Consider the following 13,396-nt stretch of genomic DNA (forward strand, 5'->3'; position numbering starts at 1 on the left):
CAGCAGGATCTTCATTAGTGTTCCACCTTCTGGTAAATCATTCAGGGACCCAAAACGGATCTTGGCGGTCCTGAGGAAACACACAAACAGACCCTCTTGCCCATGCCAACACGGGATCTGGCACATGCGATAAGCCAGTGATCACGTCTTTCCATTTCACATAACACTTCAACGTGCCTGCCCGACACTGATGTCGGTCAGCTGCAGAAAGGGCATCATAATCAAAAATTAAAAAAAAAATTAAGAGTAAAAAGGGCTAAGGATATCTGTTCCCTCAGGGATCTACCATGGCCTATTCCCATTTTTTGTTTAATTATGCATTTCTTCAAGGTACGATGTGCTTGCTCAACAATACCATGATGTTGGGGATTATAAGGCAGGTCATGGCTCAATTGCACATCCATCTGTTTATAAAAGGATTTGAAAGATTTGGCAATTTATTCTGGGCCATTATCAGTTTTTAAGTGTTGAGGGTTTCCCCAAGCAGCCCAGGCTAAAAGGTAATGTCCAATAACATTGCGTGCATTTTCTCCACTCATAGGAGTAGCATGAATGACACCTGAACAAGTATCCACAGAAACATGAATGTAGTTTATAGCCCCAAATCCAGATATGTGTGTTACATCGATTTGCCAAATCTTTAGGGGCAAGAGGCCTCTAGGATTAACCCCTACACTAGGGGGATGGTGAAAGGTAATACACTGCTGATATCCTAAAACTATCTGTCGAGCATCTGCTCAAGACAGATGAAACTTCTGCTCTACAGTCTCAGTAGGCACATGAAATTGTTGATGAAACTGTCAGGCTTGATCCAATGATGAGCTTAAGAAGATGAACTCCATGAGGGTACATCTATCCATGAGATCATTTCAATCACTGAGAGGAAAAGGCAAACCTTTATGAGCTCTAATATGTAGGACAAAAAACTTGTGACCTCTTTTCCAGATCAATTCCTGAAGTTCCCTCAGTAGCTGGCATACCGTGCTGCTAATTTTAATAGGGCCAGCCACTTCTAATATCTTAACTGCATTAACAGATATGATGAATCAGAGAGCAAATTAAAGCCAAAGGAACAATTTTGAGTTCAATTATTTGTGGAATCCCGGGATGATATTGACACAAAATTGGGACTTGATGGTTAATCACATAAGCTCCACAGCCATTTTTGGATCCATCTGTAAAAATGTTTGGCGCCCCCTGTATAGAAACACTGGAGGTAACCTTAGAAAGATCATGGGATGTTCTTTAAAGAAGGATAGCAAAGAGTGTTTTGGATAATGACTATCTATCTCTCCATGGAATCCACAGCATAATATACCCTAATCATCGACAGTGCCACACATGATCTTCATCTGCTGACCTGTACAGGGCACTATGATCGAGGTTGGGAAAACACCAAAAAATTGTATGCACTGTTGGATCCCATTCAGGGGTAATCGAGCAACTGCTGTAGGATAATACTCTACTGATTTACCTAGAGATTCCTTGGGATAAACACAAAGCATAGGGCATTCTTGCCACAACAATCCTGTGGGCTGCATGTAGGTGTCTATAATGGATAGCACAATGTCTGCACCCTCCTTCCATCGATGTAAAGTTGCCTTGTAATCCTTTTTCAACCTTCTTTAAAGCTCCCTTGCTTCATCAGATAATTGTCTAGGAGAAGCCAAGGCCGAATCCCAACTATAGTATTATACATTGATTTTACTTCATAATTTGGTAATTTTAAATAACATCAGACCAAATTAATATCTCCTAGTAATTTGGGAAAATCATTAAGAGTCTTAACTTATCTTTCCTCAATTCAACCTTCTGGGGGATAATGGTATAAGGACTTATTTTTGCTCTTAAATAATTTACAAGATTGTCCATTTGTAACTTTTCTGGGGCAATAAACAATCCCCTGCCTTCTAGCAATTTAACTAAATTTCCACTAGCTAAATCTAAAATCTCTTCATTCTTTGAAGTTAAAAGGATATCATCCATAAAATGGATGAATCTCAGTGCAGGAAACTTCTGTCTTATTGAGGCGATGGCGTTGCCCACAAAAAAGTTGACACATAGAAGGGCTATTGGCCATGCCCTGTGGTAAAACTACACATCCATATCGTTGCTCAGGTTTCATGATTGCATGATGGAACAGTAAAAGCAAATATTTCATTCTCCCTAGGACAAAGAGGTATGGAGGAAAAGAAATCTTTCATATAAAACACTACAACAGGCCAACAGGATGGTGCACAGGATAAAAGAGGAAGCCCGCATTGCACTGGGCCCATGATTTGCATCTGTTGATTAATAACTTGTAAATGATGCAACAGTCTCCATTTCCCTGACTTCTTTTTAATCACAAACATTGGGGTATTCCAAGGTGATACTGATGGTTCTATATGCTTCGTAGTCAGCTTTACCTGTGGCAAGCTTCTCAGAAGAAAGCAGCCACTGAGGAACCCACACTGGCTCTCCTGTTTTCCAGGTAATGGGAACCCTTTCCCAGTGGCCCCAAGGAAAAACCCAGGTCCTGATTCCTTTCTCTCTTTTGGGCAGTTATATGGCTAGTCCTACCCTGCAGATATTTCCCTATTCCTTTTTGGGAAAATAGCCCATATGTTTCATAATCTTTAGTGAAGTTTCAGAATACTCAGTGGTCAATTTGAAACCCATATTTTTTAGCAAATCTCTCCCCCAATGGGAAATGGGCAAATGCAACACATAGGGTTGCATAACTCCTGAATGCCCTTCCTGATCTCTCCAACTCAGTTTTCTTGCACTAATATCAGGATCTGTTGCATAAACGAGACCTTGTAAAGTTTGAGATGAGGCCTGTACTGGTCATCTAGAGGGCCAATCTTTCTTAGCTGTTATACTTCTATTGGCCCCTGTATCCAATAGTCCTAGGATCCTTTTACCATCTAACCTTAGCTCCATTACTGTGCGTTGGTTTAAACCCAAGGCTAAAAATGTCAGGTTGGAGCCTGTGGAACTGAAACCATTCTCTCCTCTCCCTCTAGACTGGGCTACAAATCTTTCATGAAGGCTAGGAAAAAGTAATATTTGGGCTATTCTGTCCCCAGGGGAAATGGCAGTAATCCCTTTTGTTGATTCTACCTTGATCTTGACTACCCCGGTATAATCTGGGTCAATAACTCCTGGATGGACGTGTAGTCCTTTTAAATTTGAAGTTGTCTCCCTATAAGCAACCCTACAGTGCCATGTTCAAGGGGTCCTTTAAAATCAGTTTCTATCAACTGGAACCCCATCCAAGGAGTTAGTACGGGTCTGGTGGTGGAGCAGATGTCCAGTCCTATGGAGCCCTTAGTGGCTCTCCTTGGCCCCTCAGATTTCGAAGGGACGGCCATCTCTTGTGACTCTATTCTACATCCTGATTCTCGACTGGCCCATATATTTGTGGGACCTGGGGTAATGGGCACCACTGTCCATTTTTTGGACATGCTCCACCAAAACCCAAGCTAAGAGGCTGCACATTGATTTCTTTTACCGAGTGGCACTCAAGAGCCCAATAGTTCGCATTTTTGCAATTGGGACACAGCCCTTGTTGCCTTGGGCATTGGCCACTTACTGTACTGAATAGACTTCTCCTTTCTGTAATTGCCTTTTTAGGTGCCCCTGTTGATCACACTTAACATATGCTCCTGAGCTTCCTCCTTTTCTCTGATTCATCTGCGTAACAGCAGCCGCAAGTCCAACATTAATCAAAGGTCCCCCTATTTCTCTACAGACGTTCATCCAAGCTCCAAGTCCCTTATTCTTGTAAGGAATGATAGCAGCTCGACATTCCTTTGTGCAAAGCTCATAGGCCAAGTGTTTAATTAAGGGCATAATCATATTGGGGTCGCCAAAGACTCTCCCTGCTGCTACCACTAATTAGGCTACAAAGTCAGAGAATGGCTCCATATGTCCTTGAAGGATCTTGATGAGGTTTCCATTCACTTCTCCCTTATTATTTAAGGATTTCCATGCCTTGGTTTCAACTTCATTAATCTGCTGGTAAACCTGTACTGGATACACTGTCTGAGCATTGGCAAAGCATTTCTAACCCAGCAGCATATATCTATCCCAGGCAGCTTGGCCACCCCCCACTTCTAAGTTAGCGGCAGCCTGTTCTTTGACAAACTCAATAAGAAAAGCTCTCCAGTCCAAATACTGTCCCAGACAAAGACAGGCCCAAGCAAGGTTAGTCTAATGACTAGAAGTCATGCAAAATCTGTGTAAGACCTCAACCTGAGCTATGGTAAATGAGGCCATAATGCCATATGTCCCGACTGATTCCATCAGGGTCTTGATCACCTTAAAGTCTAAAGGCTCATGATACCTTTGTTGATTAGCATCGGCATAAACAGGATAGGATAGATGCAGTTCTGTGTGGACTGGCTTCCAGACTTCTGGGCAGAATGTACTACCCAAAACTCTACTTCCTCCTTCTACAACATTTTAGGGAGGAGAAGCGGAGGAGAACTGCCCAGGAAGTTACTCCGCCATTTTAGGCTTTTTTCTTTTCTTCTTCTCTCTATTCCTTAGAGACTGTTTCCACATTTGATCTGTCAACTCTTGTAACTCTTCTTCTGAATCTGTTTTGTCTGTTTCTTCCTCTGTATCTGTCTTTAACGAGTCTGTCTCCTTTGTGCTTCCCTGCTTTTCTGACCTCTTCATTTGAAGCATTTCTAGGGCACCTTGCCCCTTCTCTATAGTTGTCTGACAACCTTTTTGATCGTCAAGGCAACTACTTGCTAAGCACCACAGTGGATGGATCCCAGGTCTGAGAGTCCCCTGTTCCCAGGCAAAATCAAGGTCTTTCCCTACTTTTTCCCAACTTGCCACAGTAAGATTACCAGAGACTATGAACCAGGGGCAATGACTTCACATTCATTCAAAAATCTCCCTATGGCACTCCTTTTTATTTTTAGTTTCTTATGCTCAAATAGCTCTTGAAGAGCCAGAAAAATTGCATGAGACTGTGAGATCCCCATGACAAAAACTTTCTATGCTGGCTTAATTCTCCAAGCATCTTCCTAATTTCGGTTTGCTGCTACCGAGAACTTTCTTGTTAACTACCCTGAGAATTTATAGCCACTTATTTCCCACAGTCCTTATGGTCCCACATTCCTTGGGAACTTTCCAGCGCTGCCCTGACTGCAAGAAGTTCTGATTTCAGGAGGTCCCTGTACAGACCACCACTTGCTGCGGCCAACCTCGACTAACAAGGAAGACACGAATAGTGAAGATCTTCTTCAAGCAGTTTTACTCAGGTGTAGAGGACCGCTATAATAATTGCCACCACTAGATGGCGCTGGCTTCCACTGAGCCCCATGTGGAAGGCCAGGATAGCTTTCGCCATTACAAGATGGCACTGGCCTCCATTGCGCCAGCCGACTTCCTTTCAGGAAGTTAACTGTGTGCACATGTGCAAGAATGCCTTCGTGCCAGGTCTTTGACCACTGCGGGGCGTGCCTAGTGAGATTGTAGGTAAGCAACCAATCAGGTGTGGATGCGCCATGCTGGGGTGTATATAAGCCGTGCCATGCTGGTGCACAGCGCCTCTCCGTAAGATTCAAAAAAAGTTTAGCTGTAGCAAGGATCCGTATGTCCCTGCGAGTTTTCTTGCTGGCAAGGGCACGTGGGATATTTGCTGCTGAAACCTGGGACAAAAACCTCACCATCGCTGGAGCCGAGGAGAGCCTCCGTTCACGGAAAGGGTCCAGAAGCTACAAGCCGCGGAAAGGACCTGAAAGACAATGTTTAGCCATGATCTATTCCACCTCACTCCCTTGCTAGATGCGGCAGAAGCCTCTAGTATTATTTTGGCAGCTCTCGGGCTTTCTGTATTGGCCTTTGAGTTTCTAGTTACTGCCAGATGGCATCAGAGGTCGCATGGGAGCCGCCCAGCTGTAACAGCAAAGCGGAGAGCGTTGGGTGAGGGGCAAGGCAGCATGACAGAAACCGGATGGGAAGAAAAATTAAAGAGCTCAAGGAAAGACAACCAGACAGTCCCCTCTGCAGAGGTGAGAGAGTGGGGAAAAATGCCCCAGGACAGATAATACAGAGAAGGGAGAAAAAGGTCTTGAAAAGGAGAAGTCTTTATCCGGTAAAGGATTTAAAGACTTCAGAGCTTGATAGCTCATAGACAGACGAGCTTAGCTCCTCTGAGGAAGAGGATTTAGAAGATGAGACACCTCGCTATGAAGAAGAGCTTCACAGAGTCATACTGATCAGATTTGATAGAGGTAGACCACATGAAAAATTTATTCAGAGAATCAAACAAAAGGACATCTCAATGCCCATACACAGCTCGATGGAGTTAATGTAATTGGGTTGTGAGTAAAAATATTCAGGACTGTTTTTCACTTCCATACCATTGGCGAATGTCAGTTGTGCTGCACAGATAATATATCTCAGTATCAGACAGAAATTGGGTTTAACAGGTTGATGGACTAGTCCAGGAATTGAGACAATCCATTGACCATAACAACTACACTTGAATGGATAGACAGTGTAAAAGTGGTGGGAAAGAGAAAATCCTACCTCTCTGCTGACACCATCTGTTTTTTTTTCCCTCTTTGTCTATTGTCTGCCATTGGTGCACCAAGCTATCCCCATGTCTGTCAGTTTGCGTCTGTGCTTCTTGCTTCTCGTTGGTTAAATGTTTTATGTTTCATGTTCAAAAGAAAAAATGGTAAAAACTTTATCTGCTGGTCGTTCACACCTTGACTTGGTTTTAACTCTCTTAAAAAAGAGAACAAAAAATAAAAAGCAGTTTCAATTAGGTTTTAGAGCCTAGGTCTGTAGCTAGAAGCCTAAGTCCTCTGAAGCATGATCCCCAGGGGGTGGCTAAATGTTTATACTAGCTTATCTTAAAGGCGTCAACAGCTCCTCAGCCTCTTTGGTACAAAACTGATGGCTGTTAATCTTTGAAAAAACTTTGACTGTGATCATTAGACTCAACACGTGACAAGGTGCTTCTCTAAAATAATAGGTAAAAAGGTTAATATGGTGTTTGGTCTAAATATTAAAGATATGTATAGCCACGTCAATTTGCTTCTGATTGTTTTTCAATGTATAAACATGGTCTACTTGCAATGGTTATGGACTATTGGCTTTTAAGTTATTGGATATGGTTAAAAAAGGTACAATATTGGTAACAAAAAGTTGACATTAAGTTGGTAATTTGTATGGAGTCATTCTTGACAATATGCGGCATGAGCCAGCCTCAGGAAACATATCTAAAATGAGATATTTTTATTGGATTCTTATTCGAGAAACCAGTCTTCTAAAAAAATTTAGGACAATGTCTCCTTGTTGAGGTATTAGAGACTACACCATCGTGTGTTCACATATAGGAATAGGCAGTCAAACTTTGTACTAGATTGTTGGAGGTCGAGTTTTGCTTTCCAAAGTTGTGGTTTGCCCTGAAGCTCTCTGTATTTTGATGCTAACTCCCCTGTCCCAAGAATAGCTGCCTAGTCAGTACTCAGAACTCAGGTGACTTTCCAAAATTGTGGCTGTGCTCTGGTGACACAAATAGAACTTAAGGATTTGATTAAGCATTGTCAGTGTTACATGGACTAACTCAAACTTATTCATAATTGAGGAAAAATCAAACAGGTAGAGATTGTTATAGGATTTACAAAGGATTGATGAGGTTTTAGAACTTGTGAGAGCATTACAGCCAGATACCTTATTCCAACTGCCATTTCAAGACAGATTTAGAGGATTGTTTTTATGCAATTTTTTACGTCCTGGCGATTGTGAGTCTTCATTTCGTGAGCTTGCTTATAATTTTAGAGAGCCCATAAAGTGATATCATTAGGAATAGTTAACAGCCTTATATTATGTAATTTTGTTGCTTCTTCAATGTAATAATTTAGAACTTTAAATATTTCAGTGTATATGGAAATTTTTACTACAAACTTCTGCTTTCAAAGTGAGCTTTAATATTTGGGGAGTAGCTGTTGCACTACTCCAAAAAAGAATATTTGAAACTAATTTTAAACTTCTAGGGCTATGTTAATTGGCTAAGTACCTCACCTTGCCAGAGGACTTAGGTCTTTGTCATTGGATATAAAGCTTAAGTTGTGTTAATACAGAATTGTAGGCTAGAGTCCTGGAAGTATTTCAAAAGGAAACTTGGAAAAACATATCTTATTCCAAACAACAGTTAATAGGTTATTACAAAATACTGATATTTAGCCTATTACATATACAAATTTTTCCAGCAAAATTGATAATTTTACTATTTACATGCTTTTGTACTTACTGTAAATTTGTACATGCAATCCATAGAAAATGCACTTAGTATATTTATAGGTGGTTCATCTAATGAAAAGGCTACATGCATGATTGGGTCACTTGTTTATTCTTTTGAGAGTTTCTATTGCTTCAACACAGATTATTAAATTCTGTGGTTTAGCCACTGTTTTTAAAATCAAGCTTTCAATTCACATACTGATAGCCAATGTGTGGCTTGTGGTTTACAATTGATTTCAATTACTTAAAGCTTTACTATAGACAAGTTTTCTACATAAAATCAGTGAGTGAAGATTTCAGTGTGAATGTCTGACAACTCACTGTCCTTTCAGTGCTCTGGCTCAGACAACTAAACAAAACCATAGACCCAGCTCTTTGAAAATGGTAATAGAGTTGATATGAAAAGAAAAAGCCTTCATTTGCTTACTTTAAATTCCCAGCCTTGCCCTGCCAGCTCAGGGATTTCTAGTATGACTAAATCTAGACAATATTTACAGGATATGACATTTCTAAATAATGCTTATTTTTAGATAAATAAAGTTTGTGAGGTGCTAGAGAAATGGCTTAGTGGTTAAGAGCACTAAGTACTGTTCCTTAATAGACCATTTAAATACTCAAACTGTATTGCCTGGACACTTTAGCAAGGGAGGGCAATGATACCAGACAGATTATAGGCCTTACAAAAGAACAATTAGTCAAAAAAATCTCATTCTTTATATATCCAAAACAATAATGCTAGAGACAATAATTTGGTATACAAGTCAATTTATAAATACAAGTGCTCGGTGTCCTCAATTTAATCCTCAAGGACTTACCTTAATAAATAATATCTTTACTATATCTTAATAATTAAATAGGGGGAGTTATCCCTGTGTGCTAAATAATGATCCTTTTATTTCAATTTTAAAATTTGGATGCCAAAGTTTATGGCACCCTACAACTAGGCATACTTCTTCCTAGGTGAAATAGAAAGATCCACGTATTGACATGATCCTATCCAGATATTTTATATGGGGAAGAGGGAATCTTTGTGTTTTTTTCTACAGGATGCTACAGAGTGTGCCAGCTGCCTGAGTGGATGGTGAGACTTGCTGATCCTGGGAGCATGAAGATTCAGCTCTCCTGGTTTTGGTCCCTGAAGTCATTCCTGTGCCCTTAAGAAGAAGATGGAAGATTCCCCCCTCATCTTTTGTCATCACAGAGATTTTGCCGTTGCTACAGTCAGTGTTACCGCTGCGTGTGTCCCGTCCCACTATGGCCTGTTCTCTGACCCTCTGTGAACTGCTGCTTTCTGGAGAAGACTGGACTCCAGCCATTGCTGCCCCCCTCCTTCCCCTGGTGGCAGACTGTGGCTTCACAGGATTCCCACCTGCGTAAAGCTGCTTTGGACTGGGGAACTCTGCCCTGGTTGTACAGAACTCAGAAATGGTTCCATTGCCTGCTGGTTGTTCCAAAAATCCTGAACTGACCTGGAAAAGACCTTGACACTTTCGCTGCTATTGTAGCAGCCATTTACTACTACAAACATTGTGTCTGCAGTGTCTGGAGTTATCCTCCCCCAATCTATTGTTAGACAAGCACAGTGGGTGAACTTTCTGGAGTTGTTGCTAACAATTGGGAATTCTAAATTTTATTATAGGAGCGGCTTGACTATGGCCCTTGTTGGTAACATCTGAGGAGGACCAAATGAGGTTCCCACTACTTATCGGGAGTGGCTCTGTTTGGTGCAGCCCTATGCTGTGGATTAGTGTTCATGCTATGGTTGGTTTACAAAGTCAGATCTCAACAGAAAAGTGACAAGGCCGTTATCACTCAGGCACTTGTGGCCATTGAACAAGGGGCCTCCCTTAAAATTTGGTTATCTATCTTCAAAAATTAGTCGGTATCTGAGTTCTCTGCTCTTGCACCCCATGGATCTGTGGATCCATTACACTGGCATGAGAGAGACTCAATGATTCTTTGATCAACCCTTCCACATTGCTGAGGTTTCCTCATAACACGTGATAGGGTGATCATGATCTTTATAAATAAAATAATAAGGGGGAGATGTAGAGGGCTGCTTTAACATTCGCCACCACTAGATGGCGCTGGTTTCCACTGCGCCTCACATGGAAGGCCAGGATAGCTTTCGCCATTACAAGATGGCGCTGGCCTCCACCACGCCAGCCGACTTCCTTTCAGGAGGTTAACTGTGTGCGCATGTGCAAAAGTGCCTTCGTGCCAGGTCTTTGCCGACTACGGGCTGTGCCTAGTGAGATCATGGGTAAACAACCAATCAGGTGTGGATGCGCCATGCTAGGGTGTATATAAGCCGTGCCATGCCGGCGCGCGGTGACTCTCCTTAAGATTCAATAAACGTTTAGCTGTAGCAAGGATCCGTATGTCCCTGTGTGTTTTCTTGCTGGCGAGGCTGAGGAGGACAGTCAGGAAACTTGATACAATCTTCTGACCCCAGGGAACCCTCGAACCACACTTAAATAGCTAGCGCTGGCCAATCCTATCGAGCCACGTGCGTCATGAAGATAGGCTGTCACTATGCGGAAGCTAGGAGGCCAGGCAGTTGTAGCCAAATAAAGACTAGTTTACTAAAAGGAGAGCTCACAGTTGGGAAGGTGGAAGGCAGAAACCAGCGCTATCTTTGAGTCCTGGCACGTTGCAGCTGCCTACAGTCGCGTTTCAAGGAATTTACAATAAGAAATGGAAATACAATATTCATTCAATTAAAGGTCTGTAGGAAAAATACTAGAAATTGTGAAACAGAGAAAACCTAGAAAATTGAACTGTATGTAACAGGAAAAAACCTATGACATACATAATAAAAATATTCTCTAGAAGAATCTCCTACACGCCATGTTCCTATAACTTTACTACCCATGCCAAACCCCTGAACAACTTTCACCATTCAGATCATGAAACAAATAGTGAAGCAGAGAGAAGTCTCTTGCTTTAGAGAGATGGAGTACATAAAGGTTTCCACTGTGTCACAGGAGACATACTTAGAAAGTGCTTACTATTTGGCATCTAATTCAGAGAAATTGGGGAGTGATAACAAAGAGGATGAAGAGATTGGAAATGGAGAGAAGAATGCTGGCCTTCTATCTTGGAATAAAAAAACAAGAAATATGTGGACCTTTGAAAAGCTCAGTGATTCTTTGGTAGGAGTTGAGTGTTATCGCTGAAGAGTAACCATGATATGATCCTTGTACATAAGGGAATAAGGAACTGTGAGTCTCTCAGAAGCATCTGGACTTACCTTTTCTTATCAAAAGGTTTATATCATTCATTTCTTAACTCCAAAAGCCAAGTGTTGGGAAGGGCACAGTTTTTTTCCTGAGAGGTCATGACTTTTACTCTTTTTCTCAAGAAGAAAAGGTCCTGAAGAAGAAAGGAAAAACAAGTATTGTGTCCCTAATTCAAGGTAAACTCCTCCATGCTTTGGATAAATATAGTGCAGTTTGTCTGACACTGATATTTGCTAGAGAGAAGTGTTTCTAGTTGAGACTTCAATAACTCAGTCTTTCCACTAGTATTACTCTACCACTTCAGATTTCCAAATCAATATTTGTGATCACTTTGCAGGTTTCTTTTCTATTATATCATTCATTTTTTTTATATTTAAGCAAAATTTATTGCTTTTTAACTAGATGTTTCTATATATACATTTAAAATATTATTTCCTTTCCCAGTTTCCTACAAGTTCCATTTCTTCTTCCCTAATAAGCCTTTGTGCTGCATGACATTCCCTTGAACTGGGAGACAAACTAGGGAGGACAAGGGCTTCTCTTTACTATGTTGACCAAAAAGGCCAACCTCTGAAACATATGGATTTGTAGTCATAGGTCAGTCCATGTACTTTCTCTGTATATTGGTCTAGTATAAAAAGCTCTGGTTCACTAACATCATTGTTCTTATGGGGTTTAAAGCAACTTCAACTCTTCTAATCCTTTCTCAAAATTTAACAAAAAGTCTGTTTTCAGGTTACTGGTGTGCTACCAGCATTCACTTCTTGTGTCTCTCAGTAAATATCTATATCCAGTTCCTTGCAGAATGCACTTCCTACTTTCATTAATCTTATCTAGTTTTTTTTTTCTTTTTTTTTTTTTGTCTGATGTATACATATATACTTTTGGTGGCTCTTACACCAATGAAGTTAATTGGAATATTAACATGGATTCTGACCAACTATGTCAAGAATATAGAATTCAAAAATGACAATTTCAAAGAGACACCCGCTGTTTTTATGAACGTATTGAAGTAGACTTTATTTTTTCTCTTTTATTCGGAGTTGGGGACCGAACCCAGGGACTTGTTCTTGCTAAGCAAGCATTCTCCATTGAGCTAAATCCCCAAACCTGAAGTAGACGTTTAACTGGTCCTTAAGTCAATCTTTTCCCTGCACATCATCCAGTATCTTACATTTACCTGAAGAAAGAATCATGGTAAATCATCCTAAACCCTGAAGTCTGGCCATGGGAACACTGGAAGCTAGATAGTGTAGTACTGATATCAAATGGGACAAGAAACAGAATTCAATAGTCCATGTTGTCCTTTGCTCTCCTGATGTCTCGTAATTTTTTGATAAAATAAGAATTTGGGAGATTACCATTTGAAGTAGGTACACAGAATTTACACTAATATACTTACTCTGTAGCTGGGCAACATTTGTGACCATATCATTCCAGAAAATGGTATTCGAAACAGAATTTTTGAGTACACTGAGAAATATTTATAAAGTCCCGTATCAAGGAATTTTCAATAAGTAATTGAAATACAATACTCAGTCAATTATATGACGGTAGGGAAAATACTGGCCATTGGGAAACTGAAAAAACCTAGAAAATTAAACTGTATGTCACAGGAATGTACCTGGGAATAAAAATATTATCTAGAAGAATCTCCTACACTCCATGTTCCTAAATCTTTTTCACCCATGCCAAGCCCCACAGCATGTAACCACTAGTGAAACACAGACAAGTCTGTAGGTTTAGAGAGAAGGAGCATATAAAGGAGTCACAGGAGACATACCTGGAAAGTGCAAACTTGAATCTTTTCAATGTAAGGAAAGAGTTCAGCACATAGGCCATGACAGTTTTCAGTGACATCATCATTAGGCCAACCCTGAAAACTCTCATGTTAC

The 13,396-nt window shown here is 40.8% G+C and overlaps 1 long non-coding RNA gene across 1 annotated transcript; it reads right to left on the reverse strand.

Annotated features, from left to right (window-relative positions):
• Positions 1-3,277: 3,277 nt before the first annotated feature.
• On the reverse strand, positions 3,278-13,365 carry LOC134484549 (uncharacterized). Its single transcript, XR_010061993.1, has 3 exons — positions 13,285-13,365; positions 11,513-11,634; positions 3,278-5,740 (listed from the first exon to the last, which is right to left on the reverse strand). It is a non-coding gene; the product is annotated as an uncharacterized LOC134484549 (long non-coding RNA).
• Between the last annotated feature and the right edge of the window lie 31 nt (positions 13,366-13,396).

Source organism: Rattus norvegicus, assembly GCF_036323735.1.
Source record: "Rattus norvegicus strain BN/NHsdMcwi chromosome Y unlocalized genomic scaffold, GRCr8 chrY_unlocalized_1, whole genome shotgun sequence".
NCBI classification, from domain to species: domain Eukaryota; kingdom Metazoa; phylum Chordata; class Mammalia; order Rodentia; family Muridae; genus Rattus; species Rattus norvegicus.